Genomic DNA, 17,678 nt, shown 5'->3' with positions numbered 1-17,678 from the left:
CCACCCAATTAATATGTCATATTTAAGTTTTTTTGCAGAATTACAAATAAGAGAAACCCACCTCATTCTTAGACTTTGTTAAATGAACCAGATATTTCGCTGCATCAAAAAGCATAAGAGTATGTGGTCCATGTATACGATTTGAGTATTAGCTGTTCAGAAAACAGTTCTTCTCTGTCAACCTCAAAAATGAGAGGCCAGAAAATATAAGCACACGTGAAAATAGATTTTTTAACTGGGTTTCTTTTAATTAGACATTTTTCTCTATTGACTTTAGCATCTGGCATCTAACTTTCCCCACAGACTTCCTTTGGAACATTTATTCTTCCCAGGAGAACTTATTGGTGTGTCTAATAATAAAACACAAGTGTTAAAAACCTGCTGTTCCCTGTGAGTCGATTTGAAATTGCTTACTTAACAATCCTTTTATAGTACGATGACATCAGGTTGCCGTGTGACTGGATGTCAGTACAGCTTCTGGAATCCCATTCTCATCCTTATCTCCTGATTTATTTCTTCTTATTTATTGTCAATTGTTCCTTCATTATGTTGCATGACTACTTAACCTGGCACTAGCTTTTCTTTTCTGTAAATATTGTAAACTGCATGTTGTGTTACAAAAAAAATTATATGATACCCAAATAGCAATGGGATGACAGTGCAATGATAGCACATGACAACCCTTGCGATTTGATCGTGAGAGATTTCTCAGCCAAATCTGCCTCACTTCTGATTTTACGAGAGGGCTATGAAATTTTGCAATTTTTTTTGTTGCTAGCATTTGCTCAATGTTGCGACTGGATCGCTGAATCCCTGTCTGATGATTGGTGAATCGATTACAGAAAGCATCTCTGTGAGGCCCAAAGCTAACCACTGCCTTGATTTTGAATAGCTGAGCAACATGTAGGGAAAGGCCTGGCGCAGGTGAGCCAGAAGATCACGGATCAGCTTAACCAGATAGAGCTTGCTAAAGGTGCTGGGGCGAAGGGTTTGGGAGCAAGTGTTGCCTTTCGCTTTTTTGCTATTGCTTTGGACGTGATGGAAACCCTGCAAAACTGACTAACATTTCTGGCCTAATTTTCAAATTCTTACATGTTCCCTCCACTTTAAAACCAAACTTCAAACTGTTTTTCATTCTTTCACTATTGATTACCCCCCATTTAGCCATTACAGTTTTCTGCACTCTCTACTCAGCTCTCTACATTTTCTCTGCTTTAGAATCCTCCCTGGGTCATTTTTCCTCTATTGTGCCTTTCATTTCTTGAGCTACACTTCATTTTAAAAATCTCCCTCCTGCTTATCATCTGCTGTTTTGTATTTTTTAACGTAAAGCACTTTGAGGTATATCCCCTACATAAGGAATGTGACAGAATTACAAACAGTGGATGATAAGCAGGAGGGGAAATTTTAAAAATGAAGAGTAGCTCAAGAAATGAAAAGCACAATAGAGAAAAAAATGACCATTGGTGCTAAAGAGAGTGTCTATTATTCTTCATAAGAATGTCCATTTGTTTTATGAAATTATTGCAAGATGATGCAGTTGTAAATAATGACTTAAACAGATCACTGAAACTTAACATTGAAATCTTTAGATGATGTTGGTGGCGAGTTTGTAAATTTATATGTAGTGCTGCACAAAGTTTTGCAACTGGGTGGAACAGGCTGGGTGGATATTTTGTCTGCGGCTTTTTTATTCATATCTTTGTGCTAACTGCCACTATCATATTTTGAACAACTCAAATCTGAAGCTGATAATTGTTCACAGTAGTCAAATATATTTTTAATGCATTAAGCTCAGGCACCGGGGTTAGATTTCATTTTCTAAAGAGGCAGTTATTTTAGCAAAGAGTGACTGTGGGGGGAGGTCCTATCCTGAATTTAACATGTGTGGGAATAACAGGGAGGATTTTTAAAAAGGATTTTCACAAAGCATTTTCAGGTCCACCAATATATTCGACGTAAAGAACTCTGACCTGTCTGATTAAAATAAGCCCACTGATGAAATTTATAAACCAACCATCAATCTACATTGACTTATGCTTGGGAAAAAAAACCTCAAGATTTTTATACAAAATATCAAGAGATTTAAGAGTGCGTCTCATGATTTATGAGACAGTGGGGTTGGCATTTCTGAATATTTCAGTCATTGGGTTAGAACATTTTTAGCTTGCACAATTTCTAATATGTTGATGATGTGCATAAGGTACCTGACAGCAAAAGAAGATTTAATAAAGCCTCTTTGAACAATAAGAGCGAATGTTCATCTTTCTTCAATGGCCAAATGAGATGTGCAGGTATTTTTCAATTTTATCTGAACTTTACGCGCTGACAATAGATTTAAATTCACAGTAGGCAGGAATCTGGCAAAGTAACAGAATTTAATTTTTTAAAAAATGAGTTGTGAATTACCAGGGAGTAACACTACACATCACAGATCCTCGAGTTAGCAATGCATGTATCAATTTGCAACGTGAGATAAGAAATAGTCATTTGATTACATTTTCATGTTGTATAATCTGAAGGAAATTTGTCAGTTTTACAATAAAATAAACTTGGATTTGAACATAAAATAGTAATGAAGTCTCACTTCAGTACAATACACCAGTGATTGGAGGGGGAGAATCTAAGAACTCTGTACTTAGGGAAAAATATAAACCAAAGTCTTATTTTATGTGCACACTAAGTTAAGAGTGTAGTGGATGTTTCTTGCTGTACCTAAGCATCACATCTTGCATCTAATGAACACAAGGTTAAGGTCACAACAATCCTTTGTGCAATTCTGGCCTTTAAGAAATTGCTACTCAGTCTCCAAGTTTCTGATTGGCCCATAGCCAATACGCTAGCGAAAGTTGGAATGAGCTGTCTTCTCTGTGGTGCTGTTTCGAAAGATGCTCTAGGCTTTGATAAAGTGATAGTAAAGGAATGGGAATATAGTTCCAAATCAGGATGGTGTGTAGCTCGGAAGAGAAATTATCGTACTCTCATGTGCCTGCTGCTCTTGCCCTAAATGATAAAGATCACAGGTTAGAAGATGCTGTTGAAGGTGCATTGGTGAGTTGTTGCAGTGCATTTTGTAGATGGTACACACTTCTGCCTCTGTGCTCTGCTGGTGAAAGGAGTGAATGTTTCGGTTAGTGAATAGAATGTCAATCAAGCAAGCTGCTTTGTCTTAGATGTCAAATCATGCACCTTTTTGGCCCACTGTCTTTCTCTGAAGCCAATGTGGCAAAGACTGCCATGTCAGAGCAAGACTCCTAAGCATACCAGGCAATGAGTAAAACAGTGCCGATCACCACAGTGCAAACCACCATCTTATGTGACAAAAGGCTCCACGTTATCCATCCAGTGCAGGTCCACCCACAGGACTATTAGGGAGGGAGTTCAGGATTTTAAATCAGCATCAGTGAAGAAACAGCAATATAGTTTAATGGTGTGTGGCTTGGAGGAGAACTTGCAGATGATGGTGTTCTCATGTGTCTGCTGCCCTTGTCTTTCTAGGTGGTACAGGTCACAAATTTGAAAAGTGCTGTTGAAGGAGGCTTGAAGAGTTGCTGCAGTACATACTATGCCACAATATGCTACTGGTGGAGGGAGTGGATGTTTAATGTGTTGGATGGTGTTCTGATTAAGCAAACTGCCTTGACCTGGATGAGATGCCTTGGTGAGTTTTGATGTATCTTGTAGACGGTACATACTACTGCCATTGTGCATTGATGAAGATGGTGGATGGTGTGCAAATCAAACGTGGCTGCTTTGTTCTAGATGATGTCAAGCTTTTTGAATGTTGTTGGAGCTGCATTCGTCCAGGCAAGTGGAGAGCATTCCATTACACTCCTAATTTGTGCCTTGTGAACAAATTTTGGGGTGGAGGTGATTTCTCAGAATTCTCACAGAATTCAGAGCCTCTGACCTGCTCTTGTAATCACAGTATTTATATGGCTGGTCCATTTCAATTTCTGGTGACTCAGGAGGATTCATCAGTGGGAATAATGCCTTTGAATCCCAAGAGGCAATGGTACATTATTCCTTCTTGGAGATGGTCATTGCCTGGCATTTGTGTGGTGCAGATATTACTTGCCATTTATCAGCCCAAACTGAATGTTGTACAAGTATTGTTCAGGGTAGGCACAGACTACTTTTGAATTGGAGGAGTTGTGAATGATATTAAACACTGTGAATTCATCAACAAATGTTCACGTTTCTGACTTCATGATGGAGGGGATGTTATTGAGGAAGCAGTGGAAAATGGTTGGGCCTAAGTCATTATTTTGAGGAATCCCAGCAATGATGCACTGGGACTGAGATGATGAGCCAACAATAATCACAATTTTCCTGTTTGACTGAAAACAGTGGAGAGTTTTTCCTTGGGTTCACATTAACTACAATTTTGCTAAGGTTCCTTTATGCCACAGTTGATCAGATGTCAAAGGCAGTCACTCTCGCCTCATCTCTGGAGTTCAGCGATTTCGTCCAGGTTTAGACCAGGGCTGTAATGGGGGGTCAGGAGCCAATAGTATGCCAATGACATCTATCATCACTTGGCTGGTGATTGAGAGCAGACTGAAGGGGTAGTAATTAGTCAAATTAGATTTGCCCTGCTTTTGTGGACAGGACGTATCTGGGTACTTTTTCATATTGTTGGTTAGATGTCAATGCTTTAGCTGTTCTGGAACAGCATGCCTAGGGAACATGTTTAGTTCCAGAGCCTATCTTCAGCTAGAATGTCATCAGGACCATTGGCTTTGCAGTATCCAGAGCCTTGAGCCATATCTTGATAACACTTGGATTGAATTGGATTGGTCGAAGATTGGCATTGGCAATACTTGGGAACTCAGGAGGAAGCCAAGATATGTCATGCATTCTGGTTGGAGATGATTATGAACATATCAACCTAATCTTCTGCAATGATGAGTGGGGCTCTCCCATCATTAACAATTGCGATGTTTGTGGAACTTCTTCCTCTGATTAGTTTTTAAATGTCCCCCAGCCTTCACTACCGGAAGTGACAAGACTGCAGTGCTTTGATCTGCTCTGTTGCACGTAGGATAATTTAGATCTGATTATAATTTCTGCTTCCATTGCTTAGCATATATGTAGTGCTGTGCTATGGCGTCACCAAGTTGACACCTCATTTTTAGGCATGCCTGGTACTGCTCCTGGTATGCTCTCCCTCACTGAGCCAGGATTGAAATTCTGGTTTGACAGTAATGGTAGAGTGAAAGATGTGACGGGCCACGAGGTTACAGATTGTTGTTGAATACAACTCCGCAGCTGACAGCTCATAGTGCTTCACTGATGATCAGTTTTGAGTTGCTAGATCTGTTCTAAATTTAACCAATTCAGCACAGTGGCAGTGCCACACAACATGATGCAGAGTATCCACACCATGAGGATGGAACTTTGTCTCCACAAAGACAGTGCTCACTCTTACCAGTTCCAAATGGTATTCAAGAGGGAAATTCTCCACTGCTTGAAGTCATACTTGGCACAAACGAAAATGATTGTGGATGTTGGAGGTCATTTATCTGAGTCCCAGGATCTCACTGCAGGACTCCCTCAGGGTAGTGTCCTCGGTTGAACCATCTTCAGCTGCTTCATCAATAACCTTTCTCCCATTATAAAGTCAGAAGTGAGGCTGTTTCCTGATGATTGCACAATGCTCAGTTCCTCCTCAAATACAGAAGCAGTCTTTGTCCATATGCAACAAGACGACATTCAAGCTTGGGCTAATATTGACAAGTAACATTTATTCCACACACATGCTAGGCAATGATCTCCAACAAGAGAGAATTTAACCTCCTGTCCATGACATTCAATGGCAATATCATCACCGCATCCCCCATTATTAACATCCTGAGGACTACACTGACCAGAAACTGAAGTGGCCCAGCCACATAAACAATGTGCTTGCAAGAGCAGGTCAGAAGCTGGGAAATCTGTGGCAAGCAACTAATCCCCTAACTCCCCAAAGCCTGTCCACCATCTACAAGCCACAAATCAGGAGTGTGATAGAATACTCTCCACTTGCCTGGATGAGTACATCTTCGACAACACTCAAGAACTCAGTACCATCCAGGATAGCATGATTAACAGATTCTGGTCCAAGATGGCTCACCACTACCTTCTCAAGGATAATCAGGGAGAAGCAATATATACTGGCCTGACCATATCAGTCTACATCCTGTTATTGCTCATGCTCAATCTGATGCCATGAGGCTACATAGGATCTGGACTCAACGATTAGGATTGTCTAGTGCGTAGGGTAGCTCTTCCAGGCGTGCAGATGTTAGTCAGGAGGATTTTGCAGAGTTGGCTGGGAAAGGTTCAGTTGCCGTTTCTGGTGCCTGAATCAATGCTGGGTTGTCCACCTGGTTGCATAAAGGCAGGAGAATGGGGATGAGAAAAATATCAGCCACGATTGAATGGCAGAGCAGACTCGATGGGCTGAGTGGCCTAATTTTGCTCCTAGGTCTTATGGTCATATGGTCTATTCCTTTTTGACTTTTCTGTAGAAGCTTGGTATAACTACTTGCTAGGCCATTTCAGAGGGCAACATCATGTGGTTCTGGGATTACATGATGTGGAGATGTCAGTGTTGGACTGGGATGGGCATAGTAAGAAGTCTCACAACAGATTTATTTGGTAGCATGAGCTTTCGGGGTGCTGCTCCTTCATCAGGTGAGTGAAGAGTTGAGTTTACAAACAGGGCATACATACACACAGACTCAACTTACAAGATAATGGTTGGAATGCGAGTCTTTACAGCTAATCAAGTTTTAACAGGTTTAGACAATACGAGTGGAGAGAGGGTTAAGTACAGTTAAAGAGGTGTGAATTGTCTCCAGCCAGGACAGTCAGTGAGATTTTGCAAGGCCAGGCAAGTAGTGGGGGTTACAGATAGTGTGACATGAACCCCAGATCCTGGTTGAGGCCGTCCTCATGTGTGCGGAACTTGGCTATCAGTTTTTGCTCGGCAATTCTGCATTGTCGTGTGTCGTGAAGGCCACCTTAGAGAACGCTTACCCGAAGATCAGAGGCTGAATGCCCTTGACTGTTGAAGTGTTCCCTCACAGGAAGAGAGCACTCCTGCCTGGTGATTGTCAAGCAGTGTTCATTCATTCATTACTGTAGTATCTACATGGTCTCACTAATATATCCTGCCACAGCAACCTCTGCAAGACGTGCTGGACATCAACATGGATGCCATCGTCTCTGAGAACACCATTCACCAGATACACAGTATATAGTCATGTGACTCGGTCAACGTTGTCTACCTGATACGCTGCAGGAGAGGTTGTCCTGAGGCATGTTACATTGGCGAGACCGTGCCGATGCAATTACAATGGATGAATGGACACTGCTCGACAATCAGCAGGCAGGAGTGTTCTCTCCCTGTTGGGGAGCACGTCAGCAGTCAAGGGCATTCAGCCTCTGATCTTTGGGGAAGTGTTCTCCGAGGCAGCCTTCACGACACACAACAATGCAGAATTGCCGAGCAAAAACTAATAGCCAAATTCCGCAACCAGGATCTTGGGTTCATGTCACACTATCTGTAACCCCTCACCTTGCCTGGCCTTGCAAAATCTCACTAACTATCCTGGTTGGAGACAATTCACACCTCTTTAACTGTACTTAACCCTCTCTCCACTCGCATTGTCTGCACCTGTTAAGACTTGATTACGTGAAAAGGCTCACATTCCAACCATTATCTTCGAAATTGAGTTTGTGTCTATATATGCCCTGTTTGTGAACACAACTCTTCACTCATCTGATGAAGGGGCAACGCTCTGAAAGCTTGTGCTACCAAATAAATCTGTTGGACTTTAACCTGGTGCTGTGAGACTTTTTAATGAAATTACATGTGGGACAAACCAGGTAAGGATGGCAGATTTTCATCCTTAAAGAGCATTTGTGAACCAAGCGTATTTTTATGTCAATTCAATAGTTTCATGGACACCATTACTGAGACTAGCTGTTAATTCCAGCTTTATCTATTTGTTGAATTTAAATTCCAATATTGCCATGGTGAGATTTGAAGCCATATCCCCAGAGCATTATGCTGGGCCTCTGGATTACCAGCACAGTAAAACCAACTATTCTCCTCACTATACTAGCACCTCAGGATGGAGAATGATTTGCTGCAACTCCAATTTATGGGGTTCTGAGATGGCTGATGAGTACCAAGTATGATTTTCAGACTCTGCCACATGCAAACAGGTGGTGCTTGAAGGGTTGGATAGATAGGAACATGGAGAGGAGTGTAGCTGCAATGACACAGCCTTGGTTTTTGCTGAGATTGGGTTTGTGATGGCTCTGTTGAGAAAAGTCACTTCATGCCTGCCATCTTGGAATAGGTGGAGGATGGTTCAAATTTCTTAGGGCAGCCTAGTTTGAAGAGGATACTCCATAAGTCTTCATGATTGACAAAGTCAAAGGCTTTTGTGAAGTCATAAAAGGCCATATACAGCAGTTGATGCTATTCCTTGCACCTTTCTTGATTGACCAACATGTCATCATCTCCATAAAGAATGGTATTTCCCCCTTCAAAGATTTTTTTGCCACTCTGTCACATTTTCAGTGGTGCCAAGAGCTATGTTATTGTTGGGTTGCTGTATATCTTATATGTCTGATTTATCCAGGCCAATGCAGAGGTGACAATCATCCCAAATCTGGAGCCGTTCTATTTACAGTACCCTAATATAGTAGAATTTGTAAGATTTATACACTCATGGTATGAACCAAAACCAAAGTTATTTTTCTCTTGCCCCACCCAGAGGCTTAAACAACCAAGTTTTGATCACATAGATCAGAGAACCCACTAACATAATCAAACACAGATCAATCAAACCATCAATCATGACTCCAAGTCTGTCCTGTAATGCAGCATTTTAATTGATTTTTAAAAATGTTTTACTTAAATAGCAATAAAGAAAATAATTCAGTTATCTCCTGTGATAATACCTGTGGATAACTTGGAGGCTGCAGGTCATTGGTCAACTGCTAAGATTGGGCTTTGTTTAATTTGATCTGTTCTTTTAATATCTTTGCTCAAATTATTCATTAAAGAATTAATCATTCTTATTGATAATGATTACTGTTAAGTCTTAAACAATGAGGTCAATTAAAAGACAAAATATGGCTCTTTGAAAACTTTAATCCTATTTCAGAAAAAAAACCGATATGAAATGACAAGCTGCTCCAACAACAATGCAAGACTCTCTGTGCCATCAATTGTTGTTGGGTTAGGAAGTGTACCAATGCTGCACTTGTCCTTATAAAAAATGTCATTCATCACTGGCCATTCAGTGGAATCCCTTAGGATTGCCTCCACATCCTTATTCCAAGGTTTAAACTCCAGCTCAGTTCTCTAAAGCAGTCTCTCCATTCCCAGTTGGTGAGCTGCCAGTTAGTTCTCATTGAATGTCCAAATTCAAATATGTCCCAATGGCTCTGGCCCCTGGCTGAGGTGATTGTCCTGCACTACAGCTACATAATATGTGCCACAATTGAAAATCAGCCCCTATGGGAGCAGTTTTAATCATTTTAATTAAATTTATTTGCGCACCATATTAAAACAATTGTTAACATATCTAAAATTATAAAACTAAGACAGCATTGGAATGGTGCAAAAAGAAACCTTATGTAAGTATATTAATCCAATGCTTGAAAATAATTTCTCCCCATTCAGCTCCGTGCCACTGTATGGAGGCATCAAGGTGCAGGATGCGGTGGGAAGATGAAAAATCCAATCACATCAGCATGTTATAATGTATCATCCAGCATCAGCCAGACAAAACCCAGCTTTAGCTGATGGCTGGGACTATGACTGGATGTTAGTTCTGTTCTGCTGTTCTGGTAAGGGCACAGTAGGACAGATGACAGGTGCAGTGTGCTGGGGATGGGATGGGTTATTGTTGTGCGGTTGAGAAACCAGAAAGAAAGGGTTTGCTGAAGCTCCCACAGAATTCAGATGAGAGGGGTCTGTTAATTGGGGTTCATGTCAACTGGCTGTATTAACTGACAGGCTGGAGGCATTTTGGCTGAAACATCTACTTTTCAGGATTTTAGAGAGCAAATAAGTATATTGGAGTGATAGAGATCATTGGGGGTGGTGGTATGTCTGATTCTGGACCATGGAAGTGGGGAGTATTGGATCAGGCAAATGAGGATCCAGGTTGCATGGTGGTCAGGATTGCAGGTGGGTCTGGATCATAAGGTAGCTCAGGCTGTGAGAATGGGAGGGATTCCCTTGGTGATCCATGGGACACTAAGATAAAATGTTGATCAGGAGGCTTGATGTAAGTCAGAGGGAGTAGATGAGGGAAGAGCTGACAGTGGTAAGGCAGGCGAGGCAAATAGGGAGGTGAGGGGTGGAGTTCTGTTGTAGATTGACATCAGTGGGAAAGGTGATGGTCAGTAGTCAGGGGCTGATGGCCATCGGGAGGGGTCAATGGTGGTCAGTGGCATCAATGAGCAGACAGATGATGACATTCAGGTTGGGGATGGCTATTGAACTACACGTTGGGCCTGAAGGAAATGCTCCAGTTCCTCCTAGTTCACAGCACTGATAGAAAGATACTCACTCCAAGGATTCAGCTCACCTCGCCTCCCTATAGCTGCCAAGTTTCCTAAAGCTTGGGATACTCAGCCGCTTGTGCCTAAAAATAGAAAGCATGCTGTTCTTCTAACAATATCTAAATGAACAAGCTGCTTCCTCCAAGCAGATTCCTTGTCCCTGTTCCACCTCTGTTAAAATTGGGGGCAGACAGGTTTGAAGCAGTTTCAATTCTAGTTGCAGATTGTTTGCATTTTAATCTCTGAGACGATCCTAACCCACCCGGAAATAAGATTCAGTCCGATGTCTCCAGCTTATCTTTTCTACTCAGCAGTGCAAGGAGATAAGGGCTGGAAAAATAGAATAGCACAAAAAAAACAGCTGCCTTTACATCGGGAATCATTTAGTAAAACTAAAAATATATCATTCATTGTATGTTACTAATTTAATTTTTATCTTAAGCACATGGTTGAAAATAGACCAATTCTGTTTCCACCGCTGTTCAGGGGTCTGTACATTGCAGGTACTGCAATAGTCCAGGCAGGCACTCATCGCAAATATCAGGTTGCTACCCTGATATCCTGTTGCCTGGAGACATGTGGTGCAAGTCAAAGTTGATTGTTGTGTTATACAAGAACAGTAGTTATTTGCACATCAATATGTTGCAACACTGATACATGACTCAAAGCAAGAGTGGAAATTTTGGACTAGACTAAAGCCTTTTATACCTTGCAGTTTGTTGTACTGTGGAGTCCAGGCTGAATTTAATCCACTGCATATTGTGCTGAGTGAATGATAGCACTTTTAACTCAGGAGACTACTGGCACCAGTTACTGTGTTTAAAATGAACTACTGCTTGAAGATGGAGCTGTGCTCCTTGATTAAGTGACACAAGCGGAGGTGTGACAGCATCTGATACACTTTTATATTTACACCTCTGCAGTATTGTGGTTAACAAAAGGTTAAGGAGGAAGCCTCTTCGTGAAATTGACCGATGATTTGATTAAGAACCGATAACCTAATCATGTGAAATATTACTGCACATTGTACTATTTCAGCGCGCCTTCAAACACAAAAAGGTTTGCAATTTTTCATAAAGACAGCAGGCATAAATATTATCAGCTCACATAAAAATTGAGGTAATTGTAAGTAACTAACTGAGGTTCAGTTCTGTTATACTCCTAAACTGTAAGTCTGTCAGAGCACATGGCTACAAACTCTCTTATGCATTCAAAATGAATAATTCAGTAAAGCACTTTTATGGGCCAGGCTTCATAATAAATTGTGTCTTTCCCTTGTGCAAATAATCTGAGGCTGAGTTCTGGGAAACGTCATGGACCAAAGCATGGATAAAACAAATGGAATGACTATGACTATGGTGGCACAGTGGTTAGCATTGCTGCCTCACAGGGCCAGGGTACTGGGGTTCAATTCTGGCCTCAGGTGACTGTGTGAAGTTTGCACAGATTCTCCCTGTGTCTGTGTAGGTTTCATCCCACACTCCAAAGATGTGCAGGTTAGGTAGATTGGCCAAGCTAAATTGCTTCTTGGGGGGAATCGCAGCAGGTGGGGAAGTGGACAATGCAAACATCCATTGAGCTTGAGGGGGATTTTCTGGTTTTGGGGTAAGTATGACCAGAAAATCCCACCCTTAGTGTCAGGAAGATTAACAGGGTAAATGAGTGGGATTACAGGATAGGACCTTGGTGGGATTGTTGTTGGTGCAGGCTCGATGAATTAAATGGCCTCTTTCTGCAGTTAGGAATTCTATGATTTTAAACTTCATTTATTTAGCAAATTTAGCAGCATACACTTTAGAATTGCTTTTCAAGCTGATCAGAATGACGAGTCAAAGCGATTAGAATTACAAGAAAGCAGTTTGGGCAACTTTCCATAATGTTGATGCAGTGGGGTCTCTGGCAGCAGATGGTGATGGTGGGGGAGAGCACCGAGTAGGGGAACAAGTCAATCTCTGTGGCCTCTGCCTAGAGTGTTTTTGACAAGCTGAAGGGTGGTATCAAGTGCCATGAAGCAAGGAGAAAGCAGCAAGTCCAGAACTTGTGATTATAAGCTGGTGGGAAACAAGGGCATGAATGGGATAGCTTGAAATCTCTGATGGTGGCTGCAGTAGGAAGGGGAATTGGAGACCTAATCAGACTGACTAACAGCACCTCTGTTTCCGAGAAGCCTCATGAAGAGAAGAAATGAGAACAGGTCAGCAGCAACAAGGATCTGGAGTATGGGCTGTTAATATTCACATAGTAAAAAGTCTGACAACACCAGGTTTAAGTCCAACCGATTTATTTGATAGTCTCTTGGGTTCATGTCGCACTATCTGTAACCCCCATGACTTGCCTGGGTTTGCAAAACCTCACTTACTGTACTGTCTGGAGACAATACACATCTCTTTAAACTGTGATCAGTGCTCCTACCACTCACATTGTCGGTCACTGTAGGACTTGAACAGCAGGTTAGGTGTAAAGATTCGCATTCTAATCAGTAATCTGTAAACTGTCTGTGCTTTATATGCTCTGTCTGAGGCCAGAACTCTCCATTCACCTGACGAAGGGACTAACCCCGAAAGCTAGTGAGTGTACTATCAAATAAATCGGTTGGACTTAAACCTAGTGTTGTCAGACTTTTTACTGTGTTTACCCTGGTCAAACGCCAGCATATCCACATCAATATTCACGTAAACATTCACTGTAAATAGCTTGTTCCTTTAAGTTTCCCCTTGAGAGTTTTGTGTCAGTATAGTAAAGGAACCCTTTTTTTAACTTTGTGAAGTCTGTGTGCTCAAATTGCATGTTTTATTGAGATAAGTTCACACTTTGATGTGAGAAAGGGACATGGGAAAGTACAGGACTGGAAAGTTGCTGCTAAAACTAGCATCGCTCATCATCTATTTCTTCAAATATCTTTGCTTTTTTCACACACTATCTGACGTTAGTCTCAGGCAATTCCTTCCACATTCTCACTGTAAAGTAATTAAATCAGAAAGGTACACATGCTCCTTCATTAACCTGTCTGCCTTTTATTTAGAATTTGTTGCAACCTTGAACATTTTGTCAAGTTAATTTCACCTGCCCCGCTAAGGACCTTGAATGTTTCAATAATATCTCTCATACACTTTGTGTCATTCAGACTCAAACAAAAACTTGACAGTTTTTGACCCTCCCCTTACACCTCAGAATCCTTAAGCTTCAAGTCAATTTGGTTACAGTGTTCTGCTTTACTTTCAAAACCTGTTTTTTCCACAGGTTTTTGTACACAGAAGTGGTTTTATCTTCCTTAAACAATTCTGTAGTACCCTCTGGGATTTGCACTCTCATGTCGAGAACTGGTTGGCTTTCCATACTGCTGCCTCTCAAATTGTGAGCCATCCACAAGTATCCCCAAATCCCTCTTCCTTAGTGTCCTACAGCCATCTGGATGATATGCTTCCTATACTTCCCTTCCTTTATGTCATTACTGTGCATTTGTCATATCAAATGCCATTTACCATTTATCCATCCTCTAGTCCAGACATACTAATGGCTGATTTGCCTGTTCCTTATTATTTGAAATCCATATTCATCTGCAAAGTTAGATAAAAATAATAATTCTCAGCTCCAAGTCAGGTACATCCACATTGAACACCAATCCTCCAACAGGCTCTCCTTGTGACATCCTGCATAATGATGTGGTTATTATTACTTCCCACACAGAGAAATATACAGAGCCTTTACACTTTTTGTGCTATGAGGCAAGCTATCGAAATTGAATTTAGAAGCTGTTAATTACAAATTGCTACTAGGGGCAATTTTCTTACCTTGCCACACCGGATGCAGGTCACATCAAAGCCAAAAAATAGTGCACAGGTCTAAAATTTAGTTTTGTGCCCAGTGCCAAGCATTTTGCGATCGTCCAGGTCCTCTTCTAATGGCACAAACTGGATTGCGTCCAGAAAAGGCGCAAGGTCGATTAACATATTTAAAGAAGTATTCAAGTATGCATAGTTCATTTGATACCAAACTCTCCCAGCTCACAGACAGAGAGGTTTACAGCATGGAAACAGGCCCTTTGGCTCAACTGGTCCATCCTGCTCTCGGGATCTTCCGACCCTCATGCACAGTGAGAACTCAGCAAGATGGTGGAGAACAGGCACGATGGCCACAACAGGAGCTCTGAACCCACTGAAGCCCCCAACTGGCTAGGGACACAGTTGTGCAGTGCCCATTGAGCAATGTCCACTTGACACACTGGCAAAACCCACTGGCACTGTGGCATTGCCCACCTGGTACCCTGGTAATGCCCATCTGGCACCATGGGGGCCTATGATTGGACATATGCAGATGGGTCATGCAGTTGGGGTATGTAGTGGGGGAAGCATGATGGAGGGTCATGTTGGGAGTCATGATGAGGACATGTTTGGGGTCATAATAGGGATATGTCAGAGATCATAATGGGGACACACAGGGGGTCATGATCGGGGAGCAAGTCGGGATCACGGGGTCAAAAAGGGGGTATCATTGGGAGGACCCCAATGTCGCGATCTGTGCCAGGGAGGAGATGTGGAAACATGCCATGGGGAGGGGGGGGATGTGGTTCCTAATGTCTTTGGGGAGAGGGAGGGTGTCTCCCAGTGCACTGTGAGAGTAGAGCGCCTTTCCAAAACAGCACCCGAGTGCTTTGCAGCCATGTTCACCAGCGTGCTTAGGCATGCTGCCCCTGCCCCTCCCCAGAACCAGTGTATAACTCACTACTCTCCCAAAAAGTGATTGCGTGTGGGACAATTGTGGTCCAGACTGTGTCTGACAGAGCAGCGCAGGTCACTCTGGTATTCTTGCTTTTATGAAACATTGTTTGGGAAGATTCCACCCATTGTCTGTAATGGGAAAAAAACACAAAGCTTTATTTCCCAAGCTAAGTAAGTGGCACAGATAGTGCAACAAAATGAGTGGATTTTTGGTTTTACGAGTGCTGCTTTGGCTCCGGAATGCTATGTCTATGGTGCATAAGTGCACTTCTAGTGTGAGCTGCACAGAAGACCATTTTGATACAGGTGTCAGCAGCAGACAGAAAGCATCAGCTGGAAGTATGCAGGTTATGTTGGAGAGGATGATATTGCCAACATCTCTGGGGCGGTACTAACATAGTCATTAGACCCATAACCCAGAGACCGAGAGTATTGCTCTGGGGATTCAGCTCTGAATCGCATGGCAGGTGGTGTAATTTGAATTCACAAAACATCTGGAATTAAAAGTCTAATGATCACCATTAAACCACTGTCAATTGCTGTAAAAACCCAGCTGATTTGCTAATGCCCTTTGGGGAGGAAATCTGCCATCCTTACCTGGTGTCATGAATGTGCCATGAGATTAAAAGCCACCAACATTTCAAAAGGTATTTCGCAGGATGAGAATATCGATAACGCGATTAACATTTGTAGACATACCAGAAGAATATATGGTTTAAAATTTCAAAGTCATTTAGCGTCACAAGTAGGCTTACATTAACGTTAATGAAGTTACTGTGAAAATCCCCAATCGCCACACTCCAGTGCCTGTTCGGGTACACTGAGGAGGAATTTAGCATGGCCAGTGTGCCTAACCAGAACATCGTTTGGACTGTAGGAGGAAACTGGAGGAAACCCACGCAGATATGGGGAGAACACGCAGACTACACACAGATAATGATCCCAGAATCGAACCCGGGTCCCTGGCGCTGTGAGGCAGCTGTGCTAACCACTGTGCCATCATGCCTACATGTGCATGACCGAGCTGCTCACCTGTAGAATCCTGTTAATCCTGTTTCTGCAAATAGAAATCACTTTGGGTAGACGATTGCAACATCCAGGGAAGGCATGCATATGTTAACCTTTTAGAACTAGAGAGGGGTCTGTCTATGGGGCTGGGGACCAGACAAAAAGAACCATCAAAGGGAACTGACATTATCATTGCCAAGCGTTTCATGGAAGCAAGGAGGCAAAGTTCATCGGGCAGCCTGTAAACTGGTTCTAGCTAGCAGGCTGGAAGCAAAAGTGCAAAATTCTTTGTGGAGGCAGCTAAAACCCATATCTCCACTGAATTAAGAAGAAACGTCCACCAGAGTAACTACTTAATCATCCACAGTGTGTTACGTATAAGCTGGCTTTTATTTAGATCTACTGAAGTGGATGTTGCTTGGGGAGAGGCAAGTCCTGAAAGAATGACCTCATGCAGCAAAGCTTTGAGTCTTGTTTTGAAGAAATGAAACTTGACTGTTGAATGTATTTTGAAACAAAAAGGGTAATTTAGACGTAACCTGGGTGGGTGTCTTTAGTAGTTTCTTGTACACAACTGTCTTAGATCATTACAGTCCTGTTTGTATATGTGTCTTTTCGTTATTGTAATTGAATCTTCAGTAAGTGTTATACCATGACTGGTCTGGTCACTTTTCTCACTGGGTATTGCACATGGCTCCTTACAATATTCATAGAATTATAGAATGATAGAATCCCTACAATGCAGAAGGAGGCCATTCGGCCCATTGAGCCAAGACCGACCACAATCTGATCCAGGCCCTATTCACATAACCCCACATATTTATCCTGCCATTCCCCCTTACATTAGGGGCAATTTAGCAAGGCCAATCAACCTAACCTGCACATCTTTGGACTGTGGGAGTCAACCAGAACACCCGAAAGAAACCCACGCAGACATGAGGAGAAGCTGCAAACTCCACACAGACAGTGACCCAAGGCTGGAATTGAACCGGGGTCCCTGGCGCTATGAGGCAGCAGTGCTAACCATTGTGGCACTGTGCCACCCTGTAACAAAACTACAACCACCATGAACCAGTGTCCCAGGTTGGGACACCCTCACACATAACATTAGTTGTGTTCTATTTGGGAGCTTTCCAGAAACCACCACTCAAAAAGAAATTCTAAGATTTCTGGGCATGAGCAAATTCTATCACAGGTTTGTTCCAAATGTTAGCAGTGTGGTTGATGCTCACAGAGCTCTCACAGAAGAACAAGCACTTTAGCTGGATGGAGAACTGCCAAATGGCATTCAAACACTTAAAAATAGTGTTGAAGACAAACCCAGTATTATCAGCACCCAACTAAAACGAGCAGTTCAAACTAGCGGTGAATGCTAAC

General features: G+C 42.3%; 1 protein-coding gene across 3 annotated transcripts in view; it reads right to left on the bottom strand.

Moving 5' to 3' along the window:
* tafa1b (TAFA chemokine like family member 1b) overlaps positions 1-17,678 on the bottom strand; it is a 526,417-nt gene that overhangs the window by 283,973 nt on the left and 224,766 nt on the right. The gene's annotated exons all lie outside the window — the stretch shown is intronic.

This window comes from Carcharhinus amblyrhynchos, chromosome 3 (genome assembly GCF_965287045.1).
Source record: "Carcharhinus amblyrhynchos chromosome 3, sCarAmb.v2.hapA, whole genome shotgun sequence".
Taxonomy (NCBI): domain Eukaryota; kingdom Metazoa; phylum Chordata; class Chondrichthyes; order Carcharhiniformes; family Carcharhinidae; genus Carcharhinus; species Carcharhinus amblyrhynchos.
This window is presented reverse-complemented; position numbering and strand designations above follow the sequence as displayed.